General features: G+C 43.3%; 1 long non-coding RNA gene across 1 annotated transcript; it reads right to left on the bottom strand.

Moving 5' to 3' along the window:
- Window positions 1-7,928: 7,928 nt before the first annotated feature.
- Window positions 7,929-11,077, bottom strand: LOC311487622. The gene is made up of 3 exons (XR_014699044.1): window positions 10,307-11,077; window positions 10,103-10,172; window positions 7,929-7,995 (listed from the first exon to the last, which is right to left on the bottom strand). It is a non-coding gene; the product is annotated as an uncharacterized lncRNA (long non-coding RNA).
- Window positions 11,078-15,387: the final 4,310 nt, after the last annotated feature.

Here is a 15,387-nt window from a genome sequence, read left to right as displayed (position 1 = left end):
TTTCCTCCAGAAATTTCCCTGCCTTTTTAACATGGCAGTCTATGGAGCTGTGGGTGGGTGTTGCTGGCGCATCTTTGTGTCTGACGCCAAAACTATAAGACTTACAGCTTTAGCAGACGAATTTGAGTGAGAAGACACATTTTCCTACGTTTCTATGTATAAATTATGTCTGTCGTGTGAAATTTGTGGCCACGGGAGCAGTTTCTGTGCAGTTTTTTGACTAACTTTCTTCTCCCCTCCTCACTCTAGCTGATGATGTCATCCACTCTAGCACAAACATTCCGCGCAATACACACCCATTATAAACCCTGAAATTTGAGTAAAAACCTACACAACTCTGAGGCTTCATAGTTTAAAAACGGTAAAAGTTGTCGACAAGTGAAGTGAATCTCTGAAGAGAAGGCAAGAGTACCTACGTTTTAAAGTTTAAATGAAGTCTCTCGGTTAAAGTATGCCAGAGCAGTTCATTGTTGAAAATGTCTGTTGAAATATTTTTTTTTTCGGGCTTCTCCATTCATTTCAATTGGGAAATTTGTCGCAGTTTTTTCGCGACTACGTCGCGAAAAAATCTTGTTTGAAAGAACTGTATAGAAGCACACCGAGTCCGATCGAGACGCACGTTTTGACGTATTTTGTGTCTGTGTGCGACGAACGGTATTTGAGTTGAAAGGTTTCGAAAATCGGCCGTAGGAAAAAGTTTAATAATAATAATAACTAGACAATTCCCCTGCGGGAAATCGCGAGAGTGATGCAGTGGCCGCAGCAGTCTGCGATACCATGCTATATTGCTGTGATAGTACGATGCTACGATGATGCTACTATGCCAAGATGCTACTACAATGCTATGATGCTAAGATACTAAGATGCTATGATACTAAGATGCTACAAAGCTAAGATACTATGTTGCTACGATGCTAAGATGTTACAATGCAATTATACTAAGATGCTATGATGCTTTAATGATCACCTGTTCATATAGTCATAATATAATCCTGGTGAAAATATTTGCGACTTACGTTGCAAATAATTTCATGTTTGACTACAAAAAGTAATGGTCAGGTCAAGACAGGTATGAAAGTATTCGCGACTTACGTCGCGAATGTCTTTACTAAGTAGCATGTCTTTACTACCATGAGCAGCAGCTATAACAAAAAGCACAACTCAAATAGTCATTTAAGGCCTGGTTCCTTCTGACTGGATGGGTGTGAGTTTGATGTCATGCAGGGTACAACAAACCAAACAGGATGAGGAGGATGCAGTAGGCCTGGCTGAGAGAGAGAGACACTGAGAAGGGTCGTCCTTTATGCTTCGCCTTCTACAAACTGAAGGGCAGGTACAGGCAGCAGACCCCTCCCAGCTCCACCTGAAAGCCAGCATCAAATAAGGAAGAGAGTGGGAGGGATCGTCACACCCCCACCTTTAAGAGAGCTGTCCTCACTAGGATCCCCAGACAAGGAACGAGCAAATCCTCGTCAGTCAAACATGACTGAGAAGTTGTCATTCAGTCAATGAGAGGAGCTATAGCTAGGAGGCCCAGCAGCTCTGTGGAAGCACCAACTGAGGAGGGAGGGAGAGAGGGAGAGAGGGAGAGAGGGGGGTTCATGGGGTGTTCTGCCTCCCTACTGTAATGAATGTAATGCTGTGAGAGTCCCTAATGTTTTGTCGGTCTGTGTCTGTAATGCTATAGTGGGAGGGGAGGTGGGAGGTTGGAGTGGGGGGGTCATAGTGTCAGGTTCTGGCTCCCTACTATAGTCCTGTAATGGGTTTAGGGGGTCATAATGTTTTGGCAGTCTATTACTGTAATGCTTAAATGGAGTGGAGGGGGGTCATAGTGTCAGATTCTGCAGCCCAACTATAGTCCTGTAATGGGTTAAGTGGTCATAATGTTTTGGCAGTCTCTCACTGTAATGGTTAAATGGAGTGGGGGGGGGGGGGGGGGGGGTCATAGTGTCAGATTCTGCAGCCCAACTATAGTCCTGTAATGGGTTAAGTGGTCATAATGTTTTGGCAGTCTCTTACTGTAATGGTTAAATGGAGTGGGGGGGGGGGGGGGGGGGGTCATAGTGTCAGATTCTGCCACCCGACTATAGTCCTGTAATGGGTTGAGGGGTCATAATGTTTTGGCAGTCTGTGTCTGTAATGCTATAGTGGGAGGGGGGGGTGGGGGAGTTGGAGTGGGGGGGTCATAATGTCAGGTTCTGGCCCCCTACAGTACTGCAGTAATGGTTTGGGCGGGTTTTAATGTTTTGGCAGATACTGTTTTCCACTGAGAGCTCTTTTCCCGCCTCTCGTCCCCTCCTGCTGCGTGTGTAAGCTGGTTGGGGTCTGGTTGTCATGGCTACCAGGGTCAACTGACGCTGAAGTCTCCTTCTCTCTCTCACCTCTGCCTGAGTCAGAGGGAAAGTGCAAACTAGGATTTGCCCTCCGAACAAATGCTCATAAATCAAAAACTACAAGTCCTATCGGGAAAACGAACACATCGTGAGCGTCAGCCGAGGGTTTTCTACAATTTAGTGTTGTTCCCACGCGCCTACTGCGAAAATTGTGGCCGTAGTCGTTTTAGAAAAAAAGTATGCGACGTGAAAAATCGTCGAAAAATCGCTCTCGCTTTCCACATACACACACATGGGGAAAAATTCGAAAACTGGTCGGCGCACTCCTCGCTCGGAGGAGCCTGCAGCCCAAACCGTACGTCTCACACAAATAAAACCCACACCATCTGAAAGCCAACAAAAATCCCTACGTTTTTACGTATTTTTTATCTCTGTACCTCAAAATCTGTGGCCACCACGTGAGCTTGAACCTTTTTTTTTCAGAATATCACCGAAACTCTGAAGTTAGAGTGTCGGTCAGAGTGGGCCCATAGAGCCCCATTATAAACGCTGATTTTTAATTTTTTTCCCCAAATTTCACCAAAACGTAAACTGCGACCCTGACCAAACCGTAAAAGGTATCGAAACGCCGTTTTCAGGAAGAGAAAGATACACTTCCCGTGCCTCGTACAAACTTCCAAGCAAGTTTCTACTACAAAGCATGGCCGAGTAATCACTCGACAAAGCCAAGCTGTAAATTTTGGAATGTTGCCGCTTTTTTCGGGCTTCTCCATTCATTTCAATGGGAAATTTATCGCGTTTTTTTCGCGACTACGTCGCGAAAAAATCTTGTTTGAAAGAACTGTATAGAAGCACACCGAGTCCGATCGAGACGCACGTTTTGATGTATTTTGTGTCTGTGTGCGACGAACGGTATTTGAGTTGAAAAGTTTCGAAAAATCGGGTGTGGAAAAAGTTTAATAATAAGAAGAAAAAACGTAGTGAAGAACAATAGTTTGCAGTGCTTCGCACTGCAAACTATTGACTCCCATAGCTTTGCTATGAGGGTCAATAGTTTGCATTGCGTAGCACTGCATCACTAATAATAATAAGAAGAAAAACGTAGTGAAGAACAATAGTTTGCAGTGCTTCGCACTGCAAACTATTGACCCCCATAGCTTTGCTATGAGAGGGGTCAATAGTTTGCATTGCAGGCACTGCATCACTAATAATAACTAGACAATTCCCCTGCGGGAAATCGCGAGAGTGATGCAGTGGCCGCAGCAGTCTGCGATACCATGCTATATTGCTGTGATAGTACGATGCTACGATGCTATGATGATGCTACTATGCCAAGATGCTACAATGCTATGATGCTAAGACACTAAGATGCTATGATACTAAGATGCTACAAAGCTAAGATACTATGTTGCTACGATGCTAAGATGCTACAATGCAATTATACTAAGATGCTATGATGCTTTAATGATCACCTGTTCATATAGTCATAATATAATCCTGGTGAAAATATTTGCGACTTACATTGCAAATAATTTCATGTTTGACTACAAAAAGTAATGGTCAGGTCAAGACAGGTATGAAAGTATTCGCGACTTACGTCGCGAATGTCTTTACTAAGTAGCATGTCTTTACTACCATGAGCAGCAGCTATAACAAAAAGCACAACTCAAACAGTCATTTAAGGCCTGGTTCCTTCTGACTGGATGGGTGTGAGTTTGATGTCATGCAGGGTACAACAAACCAAACAGGATGAGGAGGATGCAGTAGGCCTGGCTGAGAGAGAGAGACACTGAGAAGGGTCGTCCTTTATGCTTCGCCTTCTACAAACTGAAGGGCAGGTACAGGCAGCAGAGCCCTCCCAGCTCCACCTGAAAGCCAGCATCAAATAAGGAAGAGAGTGGGAGGGATCTCACTAGGATCCCCAGACAAAGAACGAGCAAATCGTAACAATTGATCGTTAATCATAATAATTTTAACAATAAAACTCATTACTCCTACCTGAGCAATAGTTTAACAGTTTACGGCACAGTCTTACAGTTAGAAAAACAATAATATTAAACTTAACACATCCAGGCTGTAACAAGGAATCAGCGATGAAGTGAATACCTTCAAATTGTCCTGCGAGTCTGGATCAGCTGGAGGAAAACTATAGGCAGACAAATAGACATGTCAAATAATGTTATGTAACATACTTAATATAACTCTTATGAGTGTTCAACAGCTCATTATTTATTTAATTAAAAACATATTCTATTAAATTACTCCAATTATATATATACTGTCATTAATGTTGTTGCAAGCCATAAATGTTTCCTACTTTATGTGGTGGAATAATATATTTTTCAGTTTGACACAGTTTAATTTAAAATATCTTCCCTTTAAATTGTAAAACTTCAACATTATTACTGTGATAAGCCCCCGGCTTGCAACGCGGCGAATTAGCCGGCGGCTAACCCCACTAGCCTCCGCGTTAGCTCACGGCTAACTGCCGCGGCTAATTCGTGTTTAACTCCCGCGGGTCCGCGGTTAAATCCCGGTTAGCTAGCGGTTAGCTCGAGGCTAACTCCGCGGTTGAGTCCGCGGCGTTAAGGTAGCGGCTAGCTAGCTCCGTTAGCTCCGCTAGCTTGCTAACATACATGCGCTATGCTGGAAGGCTAGTCGTCGGCTAAATCACTGGGCGGCTAGTCGTTAGCGTCTGTTAGCAGTTGAGCTATTCACTGACCTAATAAGATGAAGGAAACGGGTCCGGGATGTTGTGTCAGGAGTTTCAGCAAAGCAGCCAGATATAATTTGTGTTTAAAATAAAGGAAAAGGTCAAACATGACTGAGAAATTGTCATTCAGTCAATGAGAAGAGCTATAGCTAAGAGGCCCAGCAGCTGTGTGAAAGCACCATGGCAGACAGGGATGGTTTGGGGGGTTTTAATGTTTTGGCAGATCATGTTTTCCACTGAGAGCTCTTTTCCCGCCTCTCGTCCCCAGCAGCTGCGTGTGTGAACGTGTGTAAGCTGGTTGGGGTCTGGTTGTCATGGCTACCAGGGTCAACTGCTCCTGTTAGAATGTCAGTTGGAAGACGGGGAAAGAGAGAGAAAATGCTGAAAAATCGCCTCGAACAGGAAGGACTTGTGGCCAAACCGTATTTCCAATCATTGAACCGACTTAACTTTGGGCATCTTGAGGCTTTCCTGAACGTCTAGATGTGTAATTTGTGGGTAAAATGAAGAAATGTGACCTATTTAAAGCGATTCAAAGAAAGGTTACGTCTGCTTTCCTCCAGAAATTTCCCTGCCTTTTTAACATGGCAGTCTATGGAGCTGTGGGTGGGTGTTGCTGGCGCATCTTTGTGTCTGACGCCAAAACTATAAGACTTACAGCTTTAGCAGACGAATTTGAGTGAGAAGACACATTTTCCTACGTTTCTATGTATAAATTATGTCTGTCGTGTGAAATTTGTGGCCACGGGAGCAGTTTCTGTGCAGTTTTTTGACTAACTTTCTTCTCCCCTCCTCACTCTAGCTGATGATGTCATCCACTCTAGCACAAACATTCCGCGCAATACACACCCATTATAAACCCTGAAATTTGAGTAAAAACCTACACAACTCTGAGGCTTCATAGTTTAAAAACGGTAAAAGTTGTCGACAAGTGAAGTGAATCTCTGAAGAGAAGGCAAGAGTACCTACGTTTTAAAGTTTAAATGAAGTCTCTCGGTTAAAGTATGCCAGAGCAGTTCATTGTTGAAAATGTCTGTTGATATTTTTTTTTTGTCGGGCTTCTCCATTCATTTCAATTGGGAAATTTGTCGCAGTTTTTTCGCGACTACGTCGCGAAAAAATCTTGTTTGAAAGAACTGTATAGAAGCACACCGAGTCCGATCGAGACGCACGTTTTGATGTATTTTGTGTCTGTGTGCGACGAACGGTATTTGAGTTGAAAGGTTTCGAAAATCGGCCGTAGGAAAAAGTTTAATAATAACTAGACAATTCCCCTGCGGGAAATCGCGAGAGTGATGCAGTGGCCGCAGCAGTCTGCGATACCATGCTATATTGCTGTGATAGTACGATGCTACGATGCTACGATGATGCTACTATGCCAAGATGCTACAATGCTGAATGAATTAATTAATTTATTGATCATTGAGAGATACTCACGAGCACGAACGGGGGGACGAGCTTGAGAGCAGGGTCGGTGGGAAGGCTCCTCTCCGGCCGGGGGGGACGTCTGATGAAACATTAAGACCAAACACATACAGAACTCAGCAGTTAAGGAGAAAACAATAGATGTAACATTTCTAGAGCCATTTTCACGCAGACAGATGTCATTGTGGCACAGAAGCTTATCTACTGTGTAAATACCTCCAGGGGGGAAGGGGTGGACCTCAGCTCCTCCAGGTCGAGCCTCCTCCAGCGCTGCTTCACCGCCATGGAACGTCTGGACTTCCTAGGCATCCTGCTGACAAAAAATAGACAGAAAAAAAAAACAAGACAAAATACTTTTCAAAGCTTAACAGGCTATCAAACCTATCAAACTAACCTAAACCCTAACCTTTACCTAAACTCTAACTACCTAATGTAAAATAATCTAATCTAAGACAAATTAATGTAATATGTTATACTTAAATTAAATCTGTGTAGATGAAGGTGTGGTGAATGTATGTGTGTGGGTGAGGTGGCGATACTGCTCTGCGATGGTTGAGGGCGATGAATCAACGATGATCACTCTCAGCTGTCGAAGCACAGGAACCCTTTAATCCTATCAAAGACAATGCAAAAAAATTGAAATGTCTTTCAAATGTTATAAGTAAATGTAAGCAACAAGCTAATAACAAAGCAGACACATGTTAAACATCTGTAGTTGTCATAAAGTGTGTGTTTTCCTTATACTAAGATGCTATGATGCTAAGATGCTTTAATGATGCTACAATGCTATGATGCTAAGATGCTTTAATGATGCTACCATGATGCTACCATGCTATGATGCTTTAATGATCACCTGTTCATATAGTCATAATATAATCCATGTTTGACTACAAAAAGTAATGGTCACGTCAAGACAGGTATGAAAGTATTCGCGACTTACGTCGCGAATGTCTTTACTAAGTAGCATGTCTTTACTACCATGAGCAGCAGTTATAACAAAAAGCACAACTCAAATAGTAATTTAAGGCCTGGTTCCTTCTGACTGGATGGGTGTGAGTTTGATGTCACGCAGGGTACAACAAACCAAACAGGATGAGGAGGATGCAGTAGGCCTGGCTGAGAGAGACAGACACTGAGAAGGGTCGTCCTTTACGCCCTTCTACAAACTGAAGGGCAGGTACAGGCGGCAGACCCCTCCCAGCTCCACCTGAAAGCCAGCATCAAATAAGGAAGAGAGTGGGAGGGATCTCACTAGGATCCCCAGACAAAGAACGAGCAAATCGTAACAATTGATCGTTAATCATAATAATTTTAACAATAAAACTCATTACTCCTACCTGAGCAATAGTTTAACAGTTTACGGCACAGTCTTACAGTTAGAAAAACAATAATATTAAACTTAACACATCCAGGCTGTAACAAGGAATCAGCGATGAAGTGAAGACCTTCGAATTGTCCTGCGAGTCCAGCTCTTTGTCTCATGTTGGACGTCACTGCAGTCTGTCTGGATCAGCTGGAGGAAAACTATAGGCAGACAAATAGACATGTCAAATAATGTTATGTAACATACTTAATATAACTCTTATGAGTGTTCAACAGCTCATTATTTATTTAATTAAAAACATCATATTATATTAAATTACTCCAATTATATATATATACTGTCATTAATGTTGTTGCAAGCCATAAATGTTTCCTACTTTATGTGGTGGAATAATATATTTTTCAGTTTGACACAGTTTAATTTAAAAATATCTTCCCTTTAAATTGTAAAACTTCAACATTATTACTGTGATAAGCACCCGCTAGCAAGGCGGCGAATTAGCCGGCGGCTAACCCCACTAGCCTCCGCGTTAGCTCACGGCGAACTGCCGCGGCTAATTCGTGTTTAACTCCCGCGGGTCCGCGGTTAAATCCCGGTTAGCTAGCGGTTAGCTAGCGGTTAGCTCGAGGCTAACTCCGCGGTTGAGTCCGCGGCGTTAAGCTAGCGGCTAGCTAGCTCCGTTAGCTCCGCTAGCTTGCTAACATACATGCGCTATGCTGGAAGGCTAGTCGTCGGCTAAATCACTGGGCGGCTAGTCGTTAGCGTCTGTTAGCAGTTAAGCTATTCACTGACCTAATAAGATGAAGGAAACGGGTCAGGGATGTTGTGTCAGGAGTTTCAGCAAAGCAGCCAGATATAATTTGTGTTTAAAATAAAGGAAAAGGTCAAACTATAGCTAAGAGGCCCAGCAGCTGTGTGAAAGCACCAAGGGAGACAGCGATGGTTTGGGGGGTTTTAATGTTTTGGCAGATCATGTTTTCCACTGAGAGCTCTTTTCCCGCCTCTCGTCCCCTCCTGCTGCGTGTGTAAGCTGGTTGGGGTCTGGTTGTCATGGCTACCAGGGTCTACTGATGCTGAAGTCTCCTTCTCTCTCTCACCTCTGCCTGAGTCAGAGGGAAAGTGCAAACTAGGATTTGCCCTCCGAACAAATGCTCATAAATCAAAAACTACAAGTCCTATCGGGAAAACGAACACATCGTGAGCGTCAGCCGAGGGTTTTCTACAATTTAGTGTTGTTCCCACGCGCCTACTGCGAAAATTGTGGCCGTAGTCGTTTTAGAAAAAAAGTATGCGACGTGAAAAATCGTCGAAAAATCGCTCTCGCTTTCCACATACACACACATGGGGAAAAATTCGAAAACTGGTCGGCGCACTCCTCGCTCGGAGGAGCCTGCAGCCCAAACCGTACGTCTCACACAAATAAAACCCACACCATCTGAAAGCCAACAAAAATCCCTACGTTTTTACGTATTTTTTATCTCTGAACCTCAAAATCTGTGGCCACCACGTGAGATTGAACCTTTTTTTTTCAGAATATCACCGAAACTCTGAAGTTAGAGTGTCGGTCAGAGTGGGCCCATAGAGCCCCATTATAAACGCTGATTTTTAATTTTTTTCCCCAAATTTCACCAAAACGTAAACTGTGACCCTGACCAAACCGTAAAAGGTATCGAAACGCCGTTTTCAGGAAGAGAAAGCTACACTTCCCGTGCCTCGTACAAACTTCCAAGCAAGTTTCTACTACAAAGCATGGCCGAGTAATCACTCGACAAAGCCAAGCTGTAAATTTTGGAATGTTGCCGCTTTTTTCGGGCTTCTCCATTCATTTCAATGGGAAATTTATCGCATTTTTTTCGCGACTACGTCGCGAAAAAATCTTGTTTGAAAGAACTGTATAGAAGCACACCGAGTCCGATCGAGACGCACGTTTTGATGTATTTTGTGTCTGTGTGCGACGAACGGTATTTGAGTTGAAAAGTTTCGAAAATCCGTAGGAAAAAGTTTAATAATAATAAGAAGAAAAAACGTAGTGAAGAACAATAGTTTGCAGTGCTTCGCACTGCAAACTATTGACTCCCATAGCTTTGCTATGAGGGTCAATAGTTTGCATTGCGTAGCACTGCATCACTAACTAGACAATTCCCCTGCGGGAAATCGCGAGAGTGATGCAGTGGCCGCAGCAGTCTGCGATACCATGCTATATTGCTGTGATAGTACGATGCTACGATGCTACGATGATGCTACTATGCCAAGATGCTACAATGCTGAATGAATGAATGAATTTATTGATCATTGAGAGATACTCACGAGCACGAACGGGGGGACGAGCTTAAGAGCAGGGTCGGTGGGAAGGCTCCTCTCCGGCCGGGGGGGACGTCTGATGAAACATTAAGACCAAACACATACAGAACTCAGCAGTTAAGGAGAAAACAATAGATGTAACATTTCTAGAGCCATTTTCACGCAGACAGATGTCATTGTGGCACAGAAGCTTATCTACTGTGTAAATACCTCCAGGGGGGAAGGGGTGGACCTCAGCTCCTCCAGGTCGAGCCTCCTCCAGCGCTGCTTCACCGCCATGGAACGTCTGGACTTCCTAGGCATCCTGCTGACAAAAAATAGACAGAAAACAAAAACAAGACAAAATACTTTTCAAAGCTTAACAGGCTATCAAACCTATCAAACTAACCTAAACCCTAACCTTTACCTAAACTCTAACTACCTAATGTAAAATAATCTAATCTAAGACAAATTAATGTAATATGTTATACTTAAATTAAATCTGTGTAGATGAAGGTGTGGTGAATGTATGTGTGTGGGTGAGGTGGCGATACTGCTCTGCGATGGTTGAGGGCGATGAATCAACGATGATCACTCTCAGCTGTCGAAGCACAGGAACCCTTTAATCCTATCAAAGACAATGCAAAAAAATTTGAAATGTCTTTCAAATGTTATAAGTAAATGTAAGCAACAAGCCAATAACAAAGCAGACACATGTTAAACATCTGTAGTTGTCATAAAGTGTGTGTTTTCCTTATACTAAGATGCTATGATGCTAAGATACTACAATGCTAAGATGCTTTAATGATGCTACAATGCTATGATGCTAAGATGCTTTAATGATGCTACCATGATGCTACCATGCTATGATGCTTTCATGATCACCTGTTCATATAGTCATAATATAATCCATGTTTGACTACAAAAAGTAATGGTCAGGTCAAGACAGGTATGAAAGTATTCGCGACTTACGTCGCGAATGTCTTTACTAAGTAGCATGTCTTTACTACCATGAGCAGCAGCTATAACAAAAAGCACAACTCAAATAGTCATTTAAGGCCTGGTTCCTTCTGACTGGATGGGTGTGAGTTTGATGTCATGCAGGGTACAACAAACCAAACAGGATGAGGAGGATGCAGTAGGCCTGGCTGAGAGAGAGAGACACTGAGAAGGGTCGTCCTTTACGCCCTTCTACAAACTGAAGGGCAGGTACAGGCGGCAGACCCCTCCCAGCTCCACCTGAAAGCCAGCATCAAATAAGGAAGAGAGTGGGAGGGATCTCACTAGGATCCCCAGACAAAGAACGAGCAAATCGTAACAATTGATCGTTAATCATAATAATTTTAACAATAAAACTCATTACTCCTACCTGAGCAATAGTTTAACAGTTTACGGCACAGTCTTACAGTTAGATAAACAATAATATTAAGCTTAACACATCCAGGCTGTAACAAGGAATCAGCGATGAAGTGAAGACCTTCAAATTGTCCTGCGAGTCCAGCTCTTTGTCTCATGTTGGACGTCACTGCAGTCTGTCTGGATCAGCTGGAGGAAAACTATAGGCAGACAAACAGACATGTCAAATAATGTTATGTAACATACTTAATATAACTCTTATGAGTGTTCAACAGCTCATTATTTATTTAATTAAAAACATCATATATTAAATTACTCCAATTATATATATACTGTCATTAATGTTGTTGCAAGCCATAAATGTTTCCTACTTTATGTGGTGGAATAATATATTTTTCAGTTTGACACAGTTTAATTTAAAAATATCTTCCCTTTAAATTGTAAAACTTCAACATTATTACTGTGATAAGCACCCGCTAGCAAGGCGGCGAATTAGCCGGCGGCTAACCCCACTAGCCTCCGCGTTAGCTCACGGCTAACTGCCGCGGCTAATTCGTGTTTAACTCCCGCGGGTCCGCGGTTAAATCCCGGTTAGCTAGCGGTTAGCTAGCGGTTAGCTCGAGGCTAACTCCGCGGTTGAGTCCGCGGCGTTAAGGTAGCGGCTAGCTCCGCTAGCTTGCTAACATACATGCGCTATGCTGGAAGGCTAGTCGTCGGCTAAATCACTGGGCGGCTAGTCGTTTTAATGTTTTGGCAGATCATGTTTTCCACTGAGAGCTCTTTTCCCGCCTCTCGTCCCCAGCAGCTGCGTGTGTGAACGTGTGTAAGCTGGTTGGGGTCTGGTTGTCATGGCTACCAGGGTCAACTGCTCCTGTTCGAATGTCAGTTGGAAGACGGGGAGAGAGAGAGAAAATGCTGAAAAATCGCCTCGAACAGGAAGGACTTGTGGCAAAACCGTATTTCCAATCATTGAACCGACTTAACTTTGGGCATCTTGAGGCTTTCCTCAACGTCTACATATGCAGTTTGTGGGTAAAATGAAGAAATGTGACCTATTAAAGCGATTCAAAGAAAGGTTACGTCTGCTTTCCTCCAGAAATTTCCCTGCCTTTTTAACATGGCAGTCTATGGAGCTGTGGGTGGGTGTTGCTGGCGCATCTTTGTGTCTGACGCCAAAACTATAAGACTTACAGCTTTAGCAGACGAATTTGAGTGAGAAGACAAATTTTCCTACGTTTCTATGTATAAATTATGTCTGTCGTGTGAAATTTGTGGCCACGGGAGCAGTTTCTGTGCAGTTTTTTGACTAACTTTCTTCTCCCCTCCTCACTCTAGCTGATGATGTCATCCACTCTAGCACAAACATTCCGCGCAATACACACCCATTATAAACCCTGAAATTTGAGTAAAAACCTACACAACTCTGAGGCTTCATAGTTTAAAAACGGTAAAAGTTGTCGACAAGTGAAGTGAATCTCTGAAGAGAAGGCAAGAGTACCTACGTTTTAAAGTTTAAATGAAGTCTCTCGGTTAAAGTATGCCAGAGCAGTTCATTGTTGAAAATGTCTGTTGAATTTTTATTTTTTTCGGGCTTCTCCATTCATTTCAATTGGGAAATTTGTCGCAGTTTTTTCGCGACTACGTCGCGAAAAAATCTTGTTTGAAAGAACTGTATAGAAGCACACCGAGTCCGATCGAGACGCACGTTTTGATGTATTTTGACCTGTGTGCGACGAACGGTATTTGAGTTGAAAGGTTTCGAAAATGCGTAGGAAAAAGTTTAATAATAATAATAATAATAAGAAGAAAAAACGTAGTGAAGAACAATAGTTTGCAGTGCTTCGCACTGCAAACTATTGGCCCCCATAGCTTTGCTATGAGGGTCAATAGTTTGCATTGCGTAGCACTGCATCACTAATAATAATAAGAAGAAAAACGTAGTGAAGAACAATAGTTTGCAGTGCTTCGCACTGCAAACTATTGACTCCCATAGCTTTGCTATGAGGGTCAATAGTTTGCATTGCGTAGCACTGCATCACTAATAATAAGAAGAAAAACGTAGTGAAGAACTACGTAGTGAAGAACTATTGACTCCCATAGCTTTGCTATGAGGGTCAATAGTTTGCATTGCGTAGCACTGCATCACTAATAAGAAGAAAAAACGTAGTGAAGAACAATAGTTTGCAGTGCTTCGCACTGCAAACTATTGACTCCCATAGCTTTGCTATGAGGGTCAATAGTTTGCATTGCGTAGCACTGCATCACTAATAATAAGAAGAAAAAACGTAGTGAGAACAATAGTTTGCAGTGCTTCGCACTGCAAACTATTGACTCCCATAGCTTTGCTATGAGGGTCAATAGTTTGCATTGCGTAGCACTGCATCACTAATAAGAAGAAAAAACGTAGTGAAGAACAATAGTTTGCATTGCGTAGCACTGCATCACTAATTACTCCAATTATATATAAAATGTCATTAATGTTGTTACAAGCCATAAATGTTTCCTACTTTATGTGGTGGAATAATATATTTTTCAGTTTTACATAGTTATATTTAAAAATATCTTCCCTTTAAATTGTAAAACTTCAACATTATGTTTTAACTTCAGTGCCGGTTTGATGACTGCGCGTTAGCTCGCGGCTAACTCCCGCGGGTGCGCGGATAAGTCCCGCGGCTCCGCGGTTAAATCCCGGTTAGCTCGCGGTTAAATCCCGGTTAGCTCGCGGTTAATACCCGGTTAGCTCGCGGTTAAATCCCGGTTAGCTCGCGGTTAATACCCGGTTAGCTCGCGGTTAACTCGAGGCTAGCTCGCGGTTAGCTCGAGGCTAACTCCGCGGTTGAGTCCGCCGCAGTTAGCTAGCGGCTAGCTCCGCTAGCTCGCTAATATACATGAGCTATTCTGGAAGGCTAGCCTAAGGCTAAAACATTGGGCGGCTAGTAGTTAACTTCTATTAACAGTTCAGCTATGTTGGGCACAAACACTTAACATATGGATAATTCTAGAAACTCACTTACCTAATAAAGTGATAGCACCAACAGAGGAGGGGGGGGGTCAAGGGGTGTTCTGCCTCCCTACTGTAGTGAATGTAATGTAATGGCTACCAGGCCTAGAAGCTGTGTGAAAGCACCAACAGAGGAGGGAGGGAGGAAGAGAAGGAGGGAGAGGAGTGGGGGGGAGAGGGAAAGAGGGAGAGGGAGAGAGAGAGGGAGAGAGAGAGGGAGAGGGGGGGGGGGGTTGGAGTGTGTGTGTGTGTGAGGTGAGGGAGAGGGGGGGAAGAGGGGGTTTTTGGGGGAGAGAGGGGAGGGAGGGAGGGGAGAGGGGAGGGGTCAGCCTCGCTACTGTAATGGTCTGGGATTTAACCGCGAGCTAACCGGGTATTAACCGCGAGCTAACCGGGATTTAACCGCGAGCTAACCGGGATTTAACCGCGGAGCCGCGGGACTTATCCGCGCACCCGCGGGAGTTAGCCGCGAGCTAACGCGCAGTCATCAAACCGGCACTGAAGCCTCGTGAGAACTATTGTTCTCACTACGTTTTCAAACCGGCACTGAAGCCTCGTGAGAACTATTGTTCTCACTACGTTTTTTCTTATTATTATTAGTTTGCAGTGCTTCGCACTGCAAACTATTGACTCCCATAGCTTTGCTATGAGGGTCAATAGTTTGCATTGCGTAGCACTGCATCACTAATTACTCCAATTATATATAAAATGTCATTAATGTTGTTACAAGCCATAAATGTTTCCTACTTTATGTGGTGGAATAATATATTTTTCAGTTTTACATAGTTATATTTAAAAATATCTTCCCTTTAAATTGTAAAACTTCAACATTATGTTTTAACTTCAGTGCCGGTTTGATGACTGCGCGTTAGCTCGCGGCTAACTCCCGCGGGTGCGCGGATAAGTCCCGCGGCTCCGCGGTTAAATCCCGGTTAGCTCGCGGTTAAATCCCGGT

Source organism: Chelon labrosus, assembly GCF_963514085.1.
Source record: "Chelon labrosus genome assembly, chromosome: 1".
Taxonomy (NCBI): domain Eukaryota; kingdom Metazoa; phylum Chordata; class Actinopteri; order Mugiliformes; family Mugilidae; genus Chelon; species Chelon labrosus.
Note: the sequence above shows the minus strand (reverse complement) of the source record. Positions and strands in the feature narration are given on the sequence as shown.